The sequence below is a fragment of the Mobula hypostoma genome, chromosome 17, assembly GCF_963921235.1.
Source record: "Mobula hypostoma chromosome 17, sMobHyp1.1, whole genome shotgun sequence".
Classification (NCBI taxonomy): domain Eukaryota; kingdom Metazoa; phylum Chordata; class Chondrichthyes; order Myliobatiformes; family Myliobatidae; genus Mobula; species Mobula hypostoma.
In genome coordinates, this window is record NC_086113.1 from 11,391,684 (window position 1) to 11,414,142 (window position 22,459).

General features: G+C 40.7%; 1 long non-coding RNA gene across 1 annotated transcript; it reads left to right on the plus strand.

The window, feature by feature from the left end:
- The first annotated feature begins 13,290 nt into the window (after positions 1-13,290).
- Positions 13,291-21,746, plus strand: LOC134357678 (uncharacterized). The gene is made up of 3 exons (XR_010020695.1): positions 13,291-13,534; positions 16,772-16,854; positions 21,386-21,746. It is a non-coding gene; the product is annotated as an uncharacterized LOC134357678 (long non-coding RNA).
- Positions 21,747-22,459: the final 713 nt, after the last annotated feature.

Sequence of the window (22,459 nt, forward strand, 5' to 3'; positions counted from 1 at the left end):
GTACAGGCCCAAAGCCAGCAAATGCTCCTCATATCATAACCCTATCATTCCTGAAATCATTCTCGTGAAATTCCTCTGAACACTTTCCAATGCCAGCACAACTTTCCATAGCTAAGGGGTCCAAAACTGCTCACAATACTCCAATCTGTCTGACCAATCCCTATTAAAGGCTCAACATCACATCTGTTGTAATATGAACAAAGTCACCAGAGAGAAACTGAAGCTAACGGATACAGAAGTGGTGTATTCAGCAAAAAATAAGCAGCAGGCATCATATTGAGACCCTGTTGGAGCAAGAGGCCTATTCAACCCAATATTACACAACATCTTATGTGCTAAAGATCAAAGGATAATTTTATAGTTACAATGTATCTACAATGCTTCCTTTGAATTACGTATCATTTCCACACCACCTTCTTCACACCCTCACTTCACACTCGAGGAAATTGTTGTCCAGGGCCGCATTTTAAATTTAATCTACAATCCATGTTCAGGTCTAAATATTGGTTGCTGGAGTTAGTTGCTAAAGTTAATATTTTGCTATATACCCTAAGTCCTAAATATGCCCTAAAAGCATACTTGCTCTTATATTCTAGTCCTCTCGAAATGAATCCTAACATTGCAGTAGTCTTCCTTACCACTGACTCAACCTGAAAATTAACCTTTAGGGAATCCTACACAAAGACTCAAGTCTCTTTGCACTGCTGATTTATGAATTTTCTGCTTGTTAAGAAGATAGTCTACATCTTTAGCCCTTCTACGAAAGTGCATGACCATACACTTCCCTACATTATATTCCATCTATCACTTATTTTCCCATTCTCCCAATCTGTCTAAGTCCTCCTGCAGACTCCCTGCTTCCTCAGCCCTACTCTTCCCTCTACCTATCTTTGTATCATCTGCAAACTTAGCCACAAGATCATCAATTCCGTCATCCAAATCATTGGCACATAACATGAAAAGAAGCAGTCCAATACAGACCCCTACAAAATACCACTAGTCACTGGCAGCCATAGAGAATAGGCCCCCTTTAATTCTTGTCTCCTGCCAATCAGCCAATCTTCTACCCAGGCTACTGTATTTCCTGTAATGCCATGAGCTCTTATCTTTTTAAGCACCCTCGTGTGTAGCACCTTGTCAAAGGCCTTCTAAAAATCAAATTACACTACATGCACTGACTCTCTTTTGTCTATCCTGCTTGTTATTTCCTCAAAGAATTCCACCAGATTTGTCAGGCAAGATTTTCCCTAAAGGAAACCATGCTGACTACAGCCTTTTTTGTCATGTGTCTCCAAGTACACAAAACCACATCCTTAACAATTAACTCCAACATCTTCCCAACTACTGATGTCAAAGTAACTGGCTGAAAATTTCCCTTCTTTTGCCGCTCTCCTTTCTTATACTTCATACTTTATTGTCGCCAAACAATTGATACTAGAACATACAATCATCACAGCGATATTTGACTCTGCGCTTCCTGCTCCCTGGATTAAAAATATTAAAAATAGTAAAATTTAGTAAATATAAAAATTTAAATTATAAATCATAAATAGAAAATAGAAAAATGGAAAGTAAGGTAGAACAAAAAAACCGAGAGGCAGGTCCGGATATTTGGAGGGTACGGCCCAGATCCGGGTCAGGATCCGTTCAGCAGTCTTATCACAGTCGGAAAGAAGCTGTTCCCAAATCTGGCCGTACGAGTTTTCTTGAATGTTGAGTGACATTTGCAATTTTCCAGTCCTCTGGAACCATGCAAGAATCTATTGATTCTTGAAAGATCATTACTAATGCCTCCACTTTCAGAACTCTAGGGTTTAGACGATGTGGTGTAGGTGACTTATCAACCTTTGGACCTTTCAGTTTCCCAAGAAACTTCTCCCTAGTAATGGCACTTTCACTCTCTTCTGCTCCCTGACACTCTTCAACTTCCGCCATACTACTAGTGTCTTCCACAGTGAAGAATGATGCAAACTACTTCTTCACTTCATCTGCCATTTTTGTTCCCCCATTACCAACTCCCCATCATCATTTTCAGTGGTCCAATATCCACTCTCGCCTGCTCACCTCTTTTTTTACTCTTTATATATCTGAAGACACTTTTGGAATTCTCTTTAATATTATTGGCCAGCCTACCTTCATATATCATGTTTTCTCTTCTTATAGTTTTTTAATTGCCTTCTGTTGGATTTTTAAAAGCTTCCAAATCCTCTAACTTCTCTTTATTTTTTGCTATATTATATGCCCCCTGTTTTGCTTTTATGCTGCCTTTGACTGCCCTTGAAAGCAACTTTTGCCTCATACACCCTTTAGAATACTTATTCATCTTAGGCATATATTTATCATGCACCCTCCAAATTACTACCAGAAACTTCTGCCATTGCTGTTTTGCCATCACCCCTGCTAGTGTCTCCTTTCAATCAACTTTGGCCAGCTTCTCTCTCATGCATCTGTAATTCAATTTAATTTAAAATTATTTCTTTACTTAACTATCTGTACATTAGTAGTCCAACTATTCACTATTTCATTACTTTCTTTTGAATGAGATGGTGGGCTTGGTACAGTGATATCAGCTTCTGAACATCAGGCTGAATGTCACTCAGAAAGAGTCTCAGATCCCCATATTCAGTACTTTGCAGTCTGTTCATTGCTTTAAAAGAACTTGGGTGACTCCAGTGAAAGAGCGTTCCACTAAATATGATGTTGGAAAGGCAATAAGGAATATCATGAACTTTTTCGACAGTGATAGCATTCAGAGATTTCTTTCTGCAACCAAAAATCTTGATATGATTTTCTGAACCTCTGCTTCAGCTCAAAATCATGTTAAAGTGAAATAGTTCCTCCTTCATCCTTCCTATTAATTCCTCACTACAAGTGCTAGAGAATGGATTTATTGTTCAATCTGGTATTTGGATTGAAAGAAGCTCCTGAAATCTCTCTGACATGCTGCTCATTCCAGGTGGGCACAGTAAACTTGAAAGTCATCATCTGGTATTCTTTTTCACTCTTCCAATTCGGAGAGGCTTTGATATTGAAGAAGGTCGCAACAGCCAATATTGCACTTAAATAGGGTTAACTTGGAAAGAAATATGGAGACAACTAATAAGATTCACAAAATTTCCTTACAATTGAAGACTGATTTCATTAAACTTTGCAAATAATCGGGACAAATATGCAATATCATACCAAATATTCTTATTAATTACTGAATGAATCATTTGAGTCTTCAAACAATTTTATATCAGCTTCAAAAAGTGCATAAAAGTGTCTCAGGCAGTTTCATTCTGGAAGTCCTCAGACTTCTGTGTGCAACAGCAAGTATTTAAACTGTTCATCATTCTCAACAAAAAGCCCTCAAAAGAGTCAGGAATCAAAAGCATGCAACTTAATTTATTTACCACTGTGATTTTTGCTACAAAATGTTGTACTTGAATTACACAGTGAATGGTAAATATGATAGATACTGCTTTTTTCAAGGTAGTATCCTGTCACTAAGAATGTTTGCGAACAGAATGTCCTTCCCTTTGAAAAATTGCTCAAAATTTTGCCCCCTCTGTACAGTATCTGTTTCTAGTCTCCTTGCAAATAGCAACTCTAGAAACATGCTTTCATCTTTTGTGAAGCAAACATAATGAAAAAGCAAAAATTTGTTGCCTGGCAAAGTTGACTCATCCAACCGCAGAGCAGATTCTCTTCTCCTAAGCAAAATGTGTCTGCCACCTTCTCAGACACTTCATCTATTCGTCTTTACCCTCATGAATTATGCAAAACCATACTCAGAACCTCCCTTACTGCTGGCAGAGTCAGTGATTCTCCAATTGTTCTGGGCTTTCCAGATTCAACAATGGGCAATGAAATGTCGTATGAAGCATACAAACCATCACTGCTTTGCTATGAAGCTTTGAAGTGTTTTCTGTTTTGGAAAGTTTTTGCACAGTGACTGATGTGACGAGAATACACATAAATTAAGATGTTTGCTGGCCTGGGCTAGCACTAGTGGCATCAGCAGTTGGTCTGCCGCCTGTCCTCAGGGGAGGGAGAGATAAGGAACACAATGAAGCAGCATTTGGAGATGTTAATGAAGGAGCCATCAGTCTGGGTATTGTCAAGATCGGCTCCCCCTTTGAACCCTGAACTGTTTGAAGTGTGATGGACAGGCGATACCCCAGCAGTGGGATAAAAAGGGACAGGTTCGCTAAGGCAAGACACACATGACACCAGGAGGTAACGAGACCCTGGAAGCGGTGCCCCCCCGCAAGTCAGCGGGAGTCGTTTGGAAGGCTGGTTGCGGAACTAAGCCATAGACGTACAGGGTGGAAAGGTACGATCAGTGGGAACCCGGTGTGTGTCCGCCCTTGCTTGGGTGCCAGGTTCACTGCAGAGGATCGACTGCATCTGGAGGAGGGGTCACCGTCGGTGACCTCAGGTGACATCACAAAGGACGCGCCCGAAAGCTGCTTATGAGCAATATCGCAGGTCTGTGAGTGGAAGCCGTTTTGAATGATCATTCGTTCTTGTTCTCTCTCTCCTTCCCCCCACATTGTCCATCGCCATGGCAACGACTACTGCGAACTGAACTAAATTGGACTGAACTTTGCGTCACTTTGAAATTGGTCATTTACCCCTAGACAACGATAGAGCTTGATTGATCCTGTTATCTTAATTCTGTGCACATGTGTGTTTATCATTGCTGAACTGTTGCATTTATTATCCTTTCGATTACTGTGTTGCTTGTTTCTTTAATAAGACTTTCTTAGTTCTAGTAATCCAGACTCCAACTGAGTGATCCATTTCTGCTGGTTTGGCAACCCAGTTACGGGGTACGTAACACTGAAAATAAGCTAAGTTTTTGTTTGCTTAATCAGAGTGCATTCTCTTCAAAGGTTCAAGGAGCCTGAACGGTTTCATTGCCTCATTTGAAAAAAACTTCTTTACACGACAGGCACGTTGGCTGCTGTTGGTTGCTTGTCGCTGGTATAAATCCATATTTCAGATTCTTTACACCATACTGTCTACACTTATTTTTTGGTTGGTCTTATTTTTTCATTATGGATTAATGACCTTGGTCAAATATCTATTGTGTAAGTCCAACCTCAAACAATGCAACCAATAAAGGGGAAAGTTATGATGTCATCACAGCTCAGGCAAAACCTGACTCTCTGCCTGGAGGCACATGAAGTGGAGCAGCGATATCTCGGTTGGGCCATGAACTAGAGATATGTGGTCAGAACCATTCAAAAAGGCAGATTTTGAACTTTACCCCATTGAAAGCCATACCCTAATCCATGGGACTTGCATCACTGTGTGATTAGAGTATGAGAATTGTACTAACACTGTACCACAGTAGTGGACAGAAAAAATGCCCAGTCCGGGACCAGAAATAACATGATTACACCAGTCCAGATTTCTCATGATATGCGAAATACAGAAGAGTCACATTGCTTTTCAACAACCGTAACACATTTCAAATAAACCCTAAGAGAACAGTGGGTGTGCAAGAGCTCAGGTAATTACGTGAGCATTGTAATTAATTATGAGGCTCTGAGAATCAAATGCTTATAGTAAGTAATTCATTTCTTAAATTAAGCCTGTAATCCCTCAGCGGGCCCCCATGCAACAGAACACTTTCCCCACTACCCCCTTCATCAACATTTAGGATGAATTTGGATAGGTATGCAGATGGGAGGGTATGGAGGGCTGTGATACGGGTGCAGGCCAATGGTACTCAGTAGCACAGATAGGCCGAAGGGTTGGTTTCTCTACTGCGGTGTTCTGTGACTCTGTGAAAAGAAATGTAACTGGGGAAAAAAATTCAGCTCTAATTGAAAAGGTTGATCTGAAAGTGACGTTGAAAAGAATTGGCAAGAACTTGGTGACCGATGAGGGGGTGCAAGAATGGGGAAGGGGGTAACAGAAGAGTTAAATACCTTGAGTCAATGCTCAGGCAAGAATGCCCATTCCATCCAAACCATCAATTCCATCCAAAAATTTATGTTTAATCCTTGCTGTCGTGGATCCAATATATTAGTGCGGATCTGTTCCAGAAAAGCAACACCAGATGCTTTAAGGTATTGGGATGACTGAGCAGAGAGTAAAATACACGCCATTTATCAAAGTCAGTGCATTAAACCCAGATGAATGTGGCTGGCTCAAATGCTGTTTGGTTTTGAAGGAAAATCTGGTTTACTACATTCAGCTGGGATGCAAGTAATAGAATTTAGATTCCCTTAAAAGAGATCATCAAGCCAATCCTTCTGCTTCAACAAGGTGGACAGATGAACAAATGTCAGAAAGGAAGACCTTAAAAGATTGGTTTTAAAATAACCTTCCTCATGAAACTATGGAAAATCCAACACTCTTTCTGTGAAGATGCATTTACACAAGCAAAGAATAGCCCTGCAGACTGCAGAGGGTTAGCGGCATGGCGCTGACCTAAACTAAACTGAATACTACTGGATTCCTGGTTTGATGTTCGACATTCCATGCATAATTGAGTTGCTTTTTGCTGTTTGCTCAGTTTGTTCTTTTTTTGCGCGTTGGGTGTTTGATGTTTTCTTGAATGGGGTTCCATGGTGTTTTTTTTACTTGTAGCTGCCTGCAGGAGAACGAAACTCACCGTTGTATTCTGTATACATAGCTTGATAACAAATGTGCTTAGAATCTTTGAAATTGTAATGATGGCTGTCAAGATGGTTCCGAGCTGCAGTTTCCATCGAGAAAACAGCTTGGACTTAGTTGCTTTTAGGATTGTAGGGATGGTTTTGTGGATCAAAACCGGTGTTAGAGGTCAGGTTAGAGATTACAGACAGGGATGTTGGGGGAATCAGAGGTCAGGTGGATTTTAGGCCTCTCCTTTATGCTCTGCATTCAAGGGACAGAGAAGCAGACCACGTGTTGAAGAACATCTTTGGGCAAATGTCTGGTCATCAGGCCAGCGAGTCATCGGCAGGTTTCAGTAACAGAGTTCCATGCGGGCAGAAGGCAGAAGGGCTGGGCACGCGAGTTGACAAGACCGGAGTTCGAGGCCCCATCATCGCTGAGTTCAGAGTTCAAAGCCTGGAGTCTGGGGCCCTCCTCCAGGGTGCACATTCATTATTATCGGTAAGTACTGGTGTCAATACGGAGTATCAAAGCCCTAAGGTAGATTAAATGTCCTGAAGTAGAGGCCTGATGGGTCTCCAAGTATACTGGGAAGTCAAAGGCCCAATTTCTGTGATTCAGCAACCCCGCTGGAGACTGGAGCCAGCCTTCCCTGGGGTTAGAGGATTATCTGTGCATGGGTGGGAGGGAGGTAAAGGATTTGTTTTGCTATTGTTTTGTTGCTCCTGTTGTGTATTCTGCGAACATTGTGGGCACCAAGATGTACGGCAACACTTGCAGGCTGCCCCCCCCCAGCACGTCCTTAGTTTGTGTTGGCTAACACAAGTAATGATTTCACTATATGTTCCAATGTATGTGCGATAAATAAGCAAATCTGAATCGGAATGGGGGGTTCCATCTCCCCAGCTCTCACACAGAGTCAAAGGACTGGCATTGATGTTAGACTGAAGGGAACTCTGATGTGATAGCACATTTCATACACATAGGGTCTTGAGGGCTTTTCACCCGAGTAATGCTGAACGTCACCAGCTGATAATGGGTAGTAGACTTTACTATGGACCAAATGCAAGCATATCATACTAGTTGACTGTGGAGTTCACCTGTGGGTCAGACCTTAACTGTCTTTATATCACCCCACTTACTCTGCAATAAATATCCACTGTGGATTAAGCACCATGCAGCCAACATTGGTTCAAAGGCGCAATACTTTTTAGTTGAACATGACTATTTTATTGTGAAATCTATGCTAAGACAATTTTAATTGCAGATAACACTATTAGGGTCTATGAAAACAATATCATTATTTCCATTGTCAGTAGGTGTGTACATGTTGGAAGTTTTCATGGCACAGCAATGTTTACACAAAATAATTCTCTAATTTATTAAATAGGCATTAACTTGTCATGAGGGAAAACCATTATTGATTTAATTGGTCTTTCACTATTAATTATTGTTGACAGGTATTTGGCTACAAGGTGCTCCCGTCTTTGTACTTCCAACTATTGCAACCCCAGTTTGTTAATTATTCTTCAAAATATAAGCTGAGACACTTCTCTTCTCAGTGCTGCCATCGGAAAGGTGTTAAAGGAGCCTTCAGTCCCACATCATCAGGTTCGGGAACAGTTATTACCTTTCAACCAGCAGGCTCCTGAACCAGCATGGATATCTAATCACCTCAACACTGAAATGATTCCACACCTATGAACAGACTTTCAAGGACTCTACAACTCACGTTCTCAGTATTACTTATTTATTTTTCTATTTGCACCGTTTCTCTTCCTTTTTCACTTTGGTTGCCAGCTTTTGTGTGTAGCTTTTCATTGATTCTATTGCATTTCTTTGTTCTACTGTGAATGCCTGCAAGAAAACTCTCAGGGTAGTATATGGTGACATGTACATACTTTGATAATAAGTTTTCTTTGAACTTGAGACAAGCCTTGCTTGCTCCTGAAATTGTAATGCTTTCCAATGTTAAGTTGGAGGAAATGTAAAGCAGTTTAACAGTGGGAGAGCCATTATCTAAATTTGACATCACTTGTCATTCACAATCATTCATGCCAGCAGGCCACCACTAAGAAATTCTGGACAGATGAATTATGGACCAACTTAAACAATCAGCTAATGGTTGTCTGAACCCTAATAACTTGTATTCTGCTTCTGAAATTAATCTCATTGAAGTGAATCAGACCATTCAATTTGCAGGTTCAGATTCAAGGAGTAAAATAAACTGAATTCAGGCTTTAACACAGGCCATGAAACACTGAACTAGTTTTTATAACTCAGCCGCTTTGAATTTTGATCTTTGTGTTCCACTATATCCATGAAACATGAGTTTGAGTACAGAGAGGAAATTAGGAACCTGGTGGCATGGTGCGAAGACAATAACCCATCCCTCAACATCAGCAAGACGAAGGAATTGGTTGTTGACTTCAGAAAGAGTAGCAGACCGCACGACCCAATTTACATCGGTGGTGCGCAAGTGGAACAGGTCAAAAGCTTTAAGTTCCTTGAGGTCAATATCACAAATGACCTGACTTGGTCCAACCAAGCAGAGTTCACTGCCAAGAAGGCCCACCAGCGTCTTTACTTCCTGAGAAAACTAAAGAAATTTGGCCTGTCCCCTAAAACCTTCACTAATTTTTATAGATGCACCGTAGAAAGCATTCTTCTAGGGTGCATCACAAGCTGGTATGGAAGTTGTCCTGTCCAAGACCGAAAGATGCTGCAGAAGATTGTGAACACGGCGCAGCACATCACACAAGCCAATCTTCCGTCCGTGGACTCACTTTACACCGCACGCTGTCGGAGCAGTGCTGCCAGGATAATCAAGGAGAGAAGGTTCAGGAGCTTGAAGACTCGTATGGCCAGATTTGGGAACAGTTTCTTTCCAACTGTGGTAAGACTGCTGAACGGATCCTGACCCAGATCTGGGCCGTACCCTCCAAATATCCGGACCTGCCTCTCGGTTTTTTTGCACTACCTTAATTCTCATTTTTCTATTTTCTATTTATGATTTATAATATTTACTAATTTTTACTATTTTTAATATTTTTAATATTTAATATTTGTAATCCAGTGAGTGTGAAGTGCAGAATCAAATATCGCTGTGATGATTGTACGTTCTAGTACCAATTGTTTGGCGACAATAAAGTATAAAGTATAAAGTACTACAGCATGCATTCTTTTTGTAAATCCTGTATTGAATTTCATGGTAAAAATGGATGATTTATCTCTCATTGCCATGAAGAGGTTATCATCACCCTGGAGATTGTGTCACGTTCAGTTTCATAGGTTGGGTCATTGGATCTTGGAGTTAAAATAGATAAGTGTCTCTCAGATGATTGCCACATCAACAAGATTCACAGCACTCTGCTACATGAAAGTAGTAAGCCCCTTCTTTACTGAACTAATAGTACAGTGTTTTAATGTAGATCCACAGAGGGGAATAGAGTCAACATTTTGGACCAACTCTCTTCATCAATCCTGATGATGGGTCTCAACCCAAAATGTTAATTATCTTTTAGAACACAGAACATATTCCCCTCCATAGGTGCTCCCTGACCTGCTGAGTTCCTCCAGCATTGTGTGTGTTGCTCAAGATTCCTAGCATTTGCAGAGTTCCTAAAGCAACACACACAAAATGCTGGAGGAACTCAGCAGGTCAGGCAATAAACAGTCGATGTTTTGGGCCGAGATTCTTAATCAGGACAGGTGGAATTTCTAGCATTTTTGATTTGGATCTGATTGTGTTGCTTTTCATTAGTTTTTCCAGGCTTTGTGCATGGGAAATATACTGCTAACTGTTCAATCATGACATGGCATGATCCAACATAAAACCACCTACCTGCATCCTTGACTCTACCCATACTGAATCTGCCAGGAGGTTAGAAGAGAGAGTGCCCTCATTAAAATAGAATTCATACGAAGTAGTTGACATTGTTTGCTCTCTTGTGCAAACATGGGACTGCACATTGGAGTTGAAGTGTGCATCCTACACCATACCAAGGGCATGTATTTCAGATCAAGAGGGCACTTTAGAGCAAGAGCTCTAAGCTTTGAGATTCAGGGCTTCTGGGCAGACATCGGCTTATTCCATTCATCTGAAGTACACACCTGGACAGTTCAACACAGAAAGGATGCTGTTGCAATTCACTGCTCCTCCCCAGGGTTCACTCTTGGTGAGCTTATGTTGTAGTCAAGGGAGAACCAGCAAATTGCCATAAATCTGAATTGACAATGAAGTATTTATGCTATATACTGAAGCAGTGATGTATTGTTGAATAAGATATAACTGTTTTTAATTACAATTAATTCCTGAAAAATGATCCTCCACCTCCCCCACCGGAGAAGCGATTGCACTGTGTGCCAATTGGCATAAAAGGATCAAAGTTACTCACCATATTCAAAGTTTCGAAGGTTTCAAAGGTACATTTAATATCGGAGAAATGTATACAATATACATCCTGAAATTCTTTTTCTTTGCAACCATCCACGAAAACAGAGGAATGCCCCAAAGAATGACAGTTAAATGTTAGAACACCAGCTCCCCCCACCCATACATAAGCAGCAGCAAAGCAACGATTCCCCCCCTCCCCTATAAGCAACAAAAGCATCAGCATCCTCCACCAAGCACTCAAGCATGCAGCAAAGCATCAATAAAGACACAGACAACAGGAATTCTGCAGATGCTGGAAATTCAAGCAACACACATCAAAGTTGCTGGTGAACGCAGCAGGCCAGGCAGCATCTCTAGGAAGGAGGTACAGTCGACGTTTCAGGGCGAGACCCTTCGTCAGGACTAACTGAAGGAAGAGTTAGTAAGAGATTTGAAAGTGGGAGGAGGAGGGGGAGATCCAAAATGATAGGAGAAGACAGGAGGGGGAGGGATGGAGCCAAGAGCTGGACAGGTGATTGGCAAAGGGGATATGAGAGGATCATGGGACAGGAGGTCCGAGGAGAAAGACAAGGGGGGGGGGACGGAACCAGAGGATGGGCAAGGGGTATAGTCAGAGGGAGAAAAAGGAGAGTGAGAGAAAGAATGTGTGTATAAAAATAAATAACAGATGGGGTACGAGGGGGAGGTGGGGCATTAGCGGAAGTTAGAGAAGTCGATGTTCATGCCATCAGGTTGGAGGCTACCCAGACGGAATATAAGGTGTTGTTCCTCCAACCTGAGTGTGGCTTCATCTTGACAGTAGAGGAGGCTGTGGATAGACATGTCAGAATGGGAATGGGATGTGGAATTAAAATGTGTGGCCACTAGGAGATCCTGCTTTCTCTGGCGGACAGAGCGTAGGTGTTCAGTAAAGCGGTCTCCCAGTCTGCGTCGGGTCTCGCCAATATATAGAAGGCCACATAAAGACATAGACTTGCAGTACCCCGAAGACTATTCATTCACCCAGTAATTCGACATACCACGGGCTCTCTCTCCCCTAATAAGGGAAAAAGAGGTGTCACTGTTTTCATACATGTATTAGGAATTTGCTGAGGTGTGTTTGCAAGACGTGCAAGAAAGGGCAACAACATTCAACAATTATTGAATCGTCCCTGTCTGTAAAGGAGATTGTACGTTCTCCCCGTGACTACCTCCGGGTGCTCCCACAGTCCAAAGATGTACTAGTCGGTAAGTTAATTGGTCACTGTAAATTGTTCTGTAGTTAGGCTAGATTTAAATCAGGGGTTGCTGAATTAAAGGGCCAGAAGGGCCTATTCTGCACTGTATCTCAATAAATAAAATTTTAAAACTGTATAAAAAACAGACAAAGTACATATATGGAATAATGTGTGCATGAGTACCATCATGTATCTATAATGTAAACAGCATTATAAAAAAATAGCTTGTAGTGAATGCGTGGAATTTGTTGCTACAGCCAGCTGCATCATACCCAAGTCATTGAGTTTTTCTTAAAATAGAGGTTGATAGGTTCTTGATTTGTAAGGGCATCAAAAGTTACAGGGAGAAGGCAGGGAATGGGAATGGGGGAAAAATAAACCAGCCATGATTGAATGGAGGAGCAGACCTAATGGGCTGAATAGCCCTACTCCACTCCCATGTCTGATGATCAAATCACCGCAGGAAAAAGGCCCCTATCTAAACAACCTTCATGGTGCTGTGGCACCCTTGACTGGCATCTGTAGCAGAGATCAATCATTTTGATTGCCAGCTGGTACATTGCTCAGTCCCATTTATGCAGCTTTTACTCAGCAGTGAACTGGGGAGGGAGGTCCATCAGAAACGGAGAAGGAAAGGAAAAGGATGGGTAAATGCTTTTGCTTTTGTTTCCTGTCCCCTTGCGGAGTGAAACAGTCTAACCTGTCCAGAAGACCTATTGATCTAGAGTTCTTTATCTAGTGTCATCACAGGAAGAGATTAATTGAACAGCATTGTTATCCCTGATAGACTTAGAAATTAAAATAGTGCAGATGTCACTCTCCTTCACGAGTTGTCAATTTGCTGAATTAACCAAACAGCTTCTGCTTTAGCCCTGAATGTGGTTGCAATCCATTAGAATAATGCTATAGACAAGACCTATCTTTCATTGTCCTAGCAAAGGGCTCAATACACCTGTATTTGTGTAACGTGCAACTAGCAAAGGATGATATTCAATGCAGTGGAAGAATTCTGTAGTAATGTTGTGTTGCTAGGCAACCCCGCTGGCCCTGTGCCAGAGTGACTTCAGGCCATCATTAACACAGCTCCTTACTGAGGAGTTAAACTGGGATGAAACCTTTCTTTAGAGAAGTGAGTTGCTGTGACTTTACCGTCAGTAATCCAGGAGGCTTTTCAAGTTTTAATCCAGAACTGACAGTTAGCTCCAAAATCGATTCACTGAAGAATAAAAATTGCATAAAAGGAATGGAGCAAAGTACAAGCTGGCAATCAAAGTGATTGATCGCCACTACGGAGGCAGTTCGAAGATGCTGCTGCACCATGAAGGTAGTGTATCAAATATTGATTTGAATGAATGTGTTTTCAAATGTGATTATTTAACCAAAGATTCATGAAACTAAGTTGCATGTTCTCGTTTCTTTTTGCTTAAAACCACTGAGCTTCAGTTCCAAATATTTACTAGTCTGCCTACTTCTTTAGTTACAAATGCTTTACTAATTAACAAATTCTTCTCCATATTTTTGAGTCGATAAAATTAGATCATGCCATTGCATTGCAGCTTTTTTGGTGGATACAGGGTACATGGTGAAAGTCACAACAAATTTATTATTGAAGTACTTATTTGTCACCATGTACTACATGGAGATTCAATTTTCTTGCAGGCACTTACAGAAAAATACGACAACACACACACAATTCTGGTTAATTGGACCATTGGTTAATCGGGCCAGCTGCTTAATTGGGACAACACTTAAAAAACAAAAAATAATCAAGACAATTCTCTTTGCTTATTTGGGACACTATGCCATTTAATTGGGACAGGAGACGTTGCATAACGCTTTCTAACTAGTATCAGTCAAGTACACTTCTGCAGTTGTTAGATATTACACCATGCTTAGAGCAAACAGTTTTGAAATAGAAACGCAAGCAACAGGAATACTGCAGATGAAGGGTCCTGACAAAGGGTCTCGGCCTGAAACGTTGACTGTACCTCTTCCTAGAGATGCTGCCTGGCCTGCTGTGTTCACCAGCAACTTTGATGTGTGTTGCAGTTTTGAAATAGTATCAGTTGCATGTGTTTGTGTTCAAAAAGCTGTGATTGTTTCGGTCACTGATAGTTGGTGAGAAATAGCAGTAAGACAATTCAGAACTGTTTTACTCACTGAGGTTCTAAGCATTGAGGCTTAGAGTTGCCAGAAATGGCGGGAGTGAAAATGAAACAATTACACTACATCAAGAAGTTAGGGACTACAAAGAATTTGAAGGTATTATCAATCATCTTGAATGTTACAATGAAAATAAAGATCTGGAGAATGTAATCATCAAAAGCATTGCATGAAGGCAGTCCATTAGCTTAACTAAATGTCTGAACTGATTTCATTCATTTACATTCAATCACAAGAACATGGCAGTGTGCACTACATGAATTCCTCCATTGATAACTATTAGGAACAAATATAGTTTTATAGTATTGTAGTAGTATTGGTAGAGTTCTGATTTGTTCTGTATTTCATGAAATACACAATTTGTTACTCAATTAAATGGCAATTTGTCTTTTCTATATTTTTAAAAAAATATTTCCATGAAATTTGACTAATTGGGGCAGACACTTAATTAGGTCAAAATGTACTGATCCCATTGTGCCCCTTTTAACCGGAATCCAATGAGAATGAGTATTGGTGAAGGGGGGGGCACTTACTTTATGAACAAAACTTTAAGTTTCAGGTAACACACGTAAAAGTTGCTGGTGAACGCAGCAACTTTTATGTGTGTTGCTTGAAATTCCAGCATCTGCAGATTTCCTCGTGTTTGCATTTAAGTTTCAGGTAATTGCCCTCCCCCCTTCACCATTCCCGTTTCCCTCACTCATCTTATCTCCTTACCTGCCCATCACCTGCCTCTGGTGCTCCATCCCCTTCCCTTTCTTCAAAGGCCTTCTGTCCTCTCCTATTAGATTCCCCCGTCACCAGCCCTTTATCTCCTTCACTAATTGATTTCTCAGCTCTTCACTTCATCCCTCCCTCTCTCCTGGTTTCACCTATCACCTTCCACCTTGTACTTCTTCTTCCCCTCACCTGATCTAATTTCTCTGAATTCTCACCTCTTGTTTCCAGTACCGATGAGGGGTCTCGGCCTGAAACATCGAGTGTTTGCTCTTTTCCATAGAAGCTGTCCGGCCTGCTGAGTTTCTCCAGCTATTTGCATTTGGTACTTTGATTTCCAGCATCTTTTGTTTGTGTTACATCAGACATTGTACTGATTTCACACACTATTCATCACCCAAATTACACCAACATTATGGAACATGTTTGAAGAGGATTACTACAATACATGTGGGATAAATATTCCAACAAATACAAAAAAGACTTAAGAGTAACATCTTTTGATGAGTTTCTTCTGTTTATATTACTTTAAAATATTTTTGTTCATATACCCTAGCTTCTTTTTAAATGCAACTTTCTCATGCAGCTGTTTGGTTTTAGCTTTTAAATTGACCGTAACGTTCATTTTAGAGATTGTACTTTGCTATAACTGCTTCTCGGATTAGAGTATTCTTCGACCAGCTGAGTAATTCCTTAAACAATATTGGCAGGGAGTAGCTCTCCAACATGGCAGTGTGAAAAGTCTGAATCAGTTTTAACATTACCTTCACCCCATATCACTTCAGGGTGCTTCACTGATGATACAACTCCATCTGTACATGTTAATAAAGCTGTTTTAATCCATCAGCATTTACCTATATTTCAAAACCCTGCCAAAGTGGAAAAAGGAGCAATATTACACCAGCGCATTACTGGACAGATTTAATAAACTAAAAAGGGGAAGATTATCGCCCCTTTACTTACTCCTATCACTGCACAGTAACCACTTTAAACCAGTTTTTATAATACTGTTTACAATGTAAATTCATGCTGGTATTTCTGTATTTATGAACATTTTATTCCATATCCACACTTTAACCTCTGAATTTATCTTTTATCCAAGATAAATAAAGGGCCCCAAACAGCCCTTCCAGGTGAGGCAACACTTCACTTGTCAGTCTGTTGGGGTCATCTATTGCATCCGGTGCTCCCAGTGTGGCCTCCTCTACGTCAGTGAAACCCAATGCAGATTGGGGGGCCGCTTCGTCGAGCACCTCCACTCCGTCCGCCACAACAGACAGGATCTCCTGGTAGCCACCCACTTCAACTGTGCTTCACACCCCCATTCGGATATGTTCATACATGGCCTCCTCTACTGCCATGATGAGGCTAAACTCAGGTTGGGGGAGTAACACCTCATATACTGTCTAGGTAGTCTCCAGCCCCTTGGTATGAACATAGAATTCTCCAACTTCTGGTAATTCCCTCTCCTCCCTTCCTCTATCCCTATTTCACTCTGCCCCCCTCCCCCAGCTGCCTATCACCTCCCTCATGGTTCCGCCTCCTTCTTCTACTACCCATAGGTTTTCCTGCCTATGACGTCCCTGCTTCCCTTCCCCCACCCCCTTGTCTTTCAAATTACTGGTCTTTCAGCTGAACCTACAAGCATTCTTCAAATCCTTCCCCCTCCTTCTTTCTTCAGTCCTGACGAAGCGTTCCGGCCCAAAACGTCGACTCATCGTTTCCACTGATGCTGCCCAACCTGCTGAGCTCCTCCAGTGTGCTGTGAGTGTTATCTTTTATCTAATTCTTTACAATTGTTGAATGTTGTTGCTTTTTCTTGCACGTCGCACGAACACACCACAGCAAATTCCTAACACGTGTATATGACAAATCAAGTTGGTCATTGATTACCTTTACAATCAAGGGGACAAGAAAGGTGCTCTGGTTTTCTTCCATTGTCCAAAATCATAATGGTTGATTGGTTATTGTAAATTGTCCTGTGATTAGTTGAGGGTTAAGGGGTTCTGGGCAGCTCAGCTTGAAGGGCCAGAAGGCCCTACTGTGTGCGGTATCTCAATTAAAAAAAAACTAAAGTGTAAGATCGTTGAGTAGAACTTGAAGGGCAAAGTTTCTGGAGTAAAATATTTTCCATCAAAACAAATGGGTTCATGAGCTCCTGATGTTATCATCAGTACATTGTCGTTCAAAGTGAATTTATTATCAAAGTATGAATATGTCACCATGTACTACCTTGAGATTCATTTTATTGAAGGCATTTTAGGGGAAAAGACAATAAAATTTACAAAAAACTACCCATAAACAAAGACTGGCAAACAACCAATTGGTAGTAATAAGAGGAGAACATGGCCTGATGGTGGGAGTCTTTGATGATTATTGTACTTGCTGCCATCATTGATTCGATGGTCATTTGGATCTCGGCCACACCAACCTGCTGCAGCCCCAGTTGGTCCATTTGTCCTCTGGACCCTGTCACCATAGCCAGCTCCAACAGTACAGAGGTGTCCACAAGCAGCAACTGGGGCTTTGGAGGCAGAAACTGCACCAGGCTGACTGATCTTTGACAGCACATATAGTAAAAGGCCTCGTCAACCATTTCACTGATATTACTGATGAGCAGAGACTATTTTTTAAAAAATTATTAATGGAGATAACTAACAATAATATTTGAATACATAAAAAAGACAACGATACAGTTCATAACAAAAAGATATAGATGATCCGGTTCCCTCCCACTTTCCAAAGACGTATGGGTTAGGGTTAGTAAACTGAGAGCATGTGATATTGACATCGGAAGTGTGGCAACACTTGTGGGCTACCCAGCACAATCCTCTCTGGTTTGATTTATTACAAAATGATGCATTTCACTGAGTGTTTTGATATACATGTGACAAATAAAGCCAAATCTTTACTGAAAAAAGGGAGATAACTGATATAAATTAAGTAAAATAAGTAAGAAGAAAACACTTCCCTACATTTACTAGATTGACAAACCTGTTCAAACAGCTATTGTGGAGTCCTGACGAAGGGTCTCAGCCTGAAATACAGCTCTTATTTTCTTTGCACAGATATGGCCTGGGCTCCTGGATGACCCCAGAATTTTGAGAGTGTTACTCTGGATGTTCAGCATCCACAGAATCTGTAATGTTTACAATGCTGACAAACTGAGGCACCAAACGAGAAGGGTACCTGGCACCACAGCTCAGGATATTTATGCCCCGTTTTGCTGAGTTTCAAAGTGTAAAGTTAAATGCTTTGGCATCTGGTCTCCAATACCTTCCTGAAAGTACATGAAGCTGAGGTAAACGTACAAATTCTAGCCTGCATCACCTGTAGTTTCCCAACTCATCATACACTATCCTGACTTGAATATGCGTCACTATTACTTCATCATTGCTGGATATATATTGAAGAACACCATCTCCAACAGCATGGAGGAAACGTCTTCACCAGTCTGCAGCAATTCAAGAGGATGGCTTGGCACCTTCTTCTCAAGGACTATTAGGGATGAGCATTAAATGCTGATGTCCAAGCAATGCCAATATGCTGATAAATGAAGAGAAGAAGTCACATCAGTCATAGAGTCAAAGTTCAAATTCTGAATAAATTATAAAACCTTGAGATTCGTCTCCTTACAAGCAGCCACGAAATAAGAAACCTAAAAGAACTCATGAAAATGGCTGACGAACACCCAATGCACAAAGAGAAAAAAACACACACAAATTATGCCAAACAATAAAAACAAGCAACCGCATTCGGAGCTAAAGTGAGTCCACAGACACAAAGCGCAGAGCCCCAGCCTCAGTTCATCACACAGTGGAGCTTTACCCTGAACTGAAGTGGAGCAAAACGCAGCTTGCATAGAATCTTAGAAAAGTACAGCGCAGAAATGGGCCCTTCGGCCCATCTAGTCCATGCCAAATCACTCAAATTGTCTAGTGCCATCAAGCTGCTCTGGGAGCATAGCCCTCCATACCCCTACTGTCCATGTACCTATCCAAACTTCTCTTAAACATCGAAATTGAGCTTGCATGCACCACTTGTGCTGGCAGTTCATTCCACACTCTCACGACCCTCTGACTGAAGTTTCCCCTTATGTTCCCCTTCAGCTTTTCACCTTTCACCCTGAAACTATGACCTCTGGTTGTCGTCCCACTGCTGTTTAGTTTGCAAGCTGCCAGTTGTAGGTTTGAGATGTAGTTTATGATCTTCTCAAACCTTACAAATTCCCAACTCTAACTCTTTGTTTCCTAAGTTTGGGCAACAGCTACTCCTTCCACTCTTTACCCTGACATTGTTGTTTGCTGCCTTTGACTATTGACCATTGGGTCCCTGACCACTCAACGTCTCTAATCTTTCTTTTTTAGAACCCCCTACAAAATCAGTTTCTCTGTTTGTGTCAACAGCTCTATCATCCTTGGGCTCAACGTCCCATTTCTCTTCACTCCTCTGGGTTTTGTGGCACGGTAACAGTGCTGTGGAGATGCAATAGTGCTCTGGTGTTGTTAATTTTAAGCTCCATTTAAACAATCAAAATTTAATAGCTCCTTAAATAGAGAATGAATTTCTGAGCTTTACCCGGAACTAAACTGGCTGACACAGCAAAAGGTAATGTGCTTTCTTTCAACACTACAGGCAGAGAACTCAACGGACAGAAAATCATCAAGGGTAGAAACATAAACTCCCCATCAGCACTCATGCAGAGAAAGGTTCTCTAACACTGAGAATGGAAACTTACCCGTGTGAATTGATTCATAGCATTAAAAAGAAGATAATTATTGAATATTTCTTTTGTAAAGCTCACAAAGAGGAAAATGAAATTCTCTTATGGATAATAAATAAAAATTCTGTTGTGTTGATTTTGATGATCAAAGTCAAAGTTGTCATTAATAATTATCATAAAAAATTATCTAGTATTGACCAGAAAAGTATCATGGTACAAGCTGAAGAATATATTTTCCTGAGGTGGATCCAAGATTCAATTCTATTTATCACGTGTATACCAAAACATATAATGTAATGCATCATTTGCATTAACGAACAACAGATAGAGGTGCAGGGGGCATCCCACGGGTATCGCCACACATTTTGGCGCCAACATGGTATGCCCACAATGCCGAATGCAAGAAGCAACAAAACGACAAAATAACAGGTTTGCCTTCATACTCACATTGTCCACAGCTGAAAATTAAAAAGTCTGCTGCAGTGTAAGCTTCACTAATGACCTAAGTATGAAAAGTGAATGAGAACTAGGGGAATGTAGAGCATAGAATAGCAACTGCGCAGCACAGGCCATTCAGCCCACAATATTGTACTGACCTATAATTACATACCCCATCATAAATAATCATGATATAAATGATCACAAATAAAGGGCAATGACATACAACCTGAGGGAAGGAAATTATCAGTCTGTGGGAAAAGTAGTAAATTCAATATTACTTTAAGATCATAAAATATGGGAGCAGAGCTAGGCCATTTGGCCCATCGAGTCTGCTCCACCATTTCATCATGGCTGATCCAATTCCCTGTCAGCCCCAATCTCCTGCCTTCTCCCCATAACCCTTCATGCGCTGACCAATCAAGTACCTATCAACACTCTCTTTAAATATACCCAATAACTTGGCCTCCAGAACCATCTGTGGCTATGATTTTCACAGATTCACTACTCTCTGGCTAAAGAAATTCCTTATCTCAGTTCTAAATTGACGTAATTCAAGTATTGAGCTGAATACTTGCAATCCAGATGCTTAAGGGACTATAGATGACTTATTACTACAATCTATTATGTTTTAAAAACGCAAACAGGAATTCTGCAAATGCTGGAAATTCAAGCAACACACAAAGTTGTTGGTGATTATTATGTTTCTTGGTTTTACTATTGGTGCAGAATTAGGCCATTATTTGTTGATACATACGTATGTACTTTAATAATAAATTTACTTCACACTGAATTACTAATTAATAATTTAAGGACTTTTTTTGAAGGTACTAATTACTACAATGTTAGGACTATAATGCTGGTGGATGATAAATACAATTCATTCTGGACAAATATTAATTCAAAGTGTTAAAGAGAAACTGTGTATAGAGCAGTCATTCATACACTGGTAAGGGAAGATGTCTGTAGGAATGAAAAATAAATCTCCAAAACTTTCATTACAATGCTTAGCCTAGCAGTAAAAAAGGTATGTGAGTAGTATCAGAGTGTTGGGATATAAATCAATAGAGGCTGAATTGTTGCTGTGCAAAGCATCAGATTCTATCTATGTGCTTCTGGCCATTTCTTTTACAGATATCATTGCCCACCGGAGACTGCAGGGGAGAACAATTAAGATGATGCCAACCTTCATACTTCTGTTATGGGGAAACTTCAAAACAGCCTGTCTGGTTTCCTTTCACGAACATAAGACTGTGAGGTGATCCACAGTAGTTTACACAATGCTTTACAGTATCAGTGACACAGATTCAATTCCTGCCCCTGCCTGTTCTCCTCGTGACTGCGTAGATTTTCTTTGGGTGCTCCGGTTTCCTCCCACAGTCCAAAGACATACTGGATGGTAGATTAATTGGTCATTGTAAATTGTCCTATGATTAGACTAGGGTTAAACCGGGAGTTGCTGGGTGTCGTGGCTCGAAGGGCCGGAAGGCCTACTCCATGCTGTATCTCAATAAAATAAAATTGTTGTTCGATGATAAAGAGGTTTTGCTGTTCTTTATTACTAATGACAAATGCTTCAGAGGAGACAAGGTTTATATTTGAATGGTAAAAGAAAAAAGCAAGCCAGAAAATTATTTTCAGAGAAATCTTTGTGGAATAAGTTACTGGAGGAGACAACCCAAGTAAATAATATAAATGGATTCAATTGACAATTATATTATTTTTATCTCGAAAGGGTAGAATAAATAAGACAAAACAAATGCAGATACATGGGTTAAGATCTAATGACCCTTTCTTGTTTATAAGAATTCTTCCATTCTGTCTATACGCAGAGTAAATCATCGCTTGGCATATTGAGGTTGCTGGAGCATGCATTAGACATACTAAAGGTGTAGAACGTTGAAGATTTTTTCCATTAGTGATCCAGTACAATTTCTCAAGACTTTCTGTGCTCCTAGCAACCATCAGAGTCAATTTCATGAAACATCTTTCCTTGTTACAGTGTTTCTCTGCTTGCAACTTGTTCCTCCACGCAATCTGGCAGAGGGTAGGAGGGGGAATCAAGGCGTTGAGCAGATTTTCATCGGATGTGCGAGCAGTTAGAATGAGTTTCAACTTATCACTGTTTTGGAATAGGTGAAGTATTCAGAGTGGGTATTTAGATCACACAGGTTCCAGCCAAGTGCTATGAAATTTCTTATAAATTGG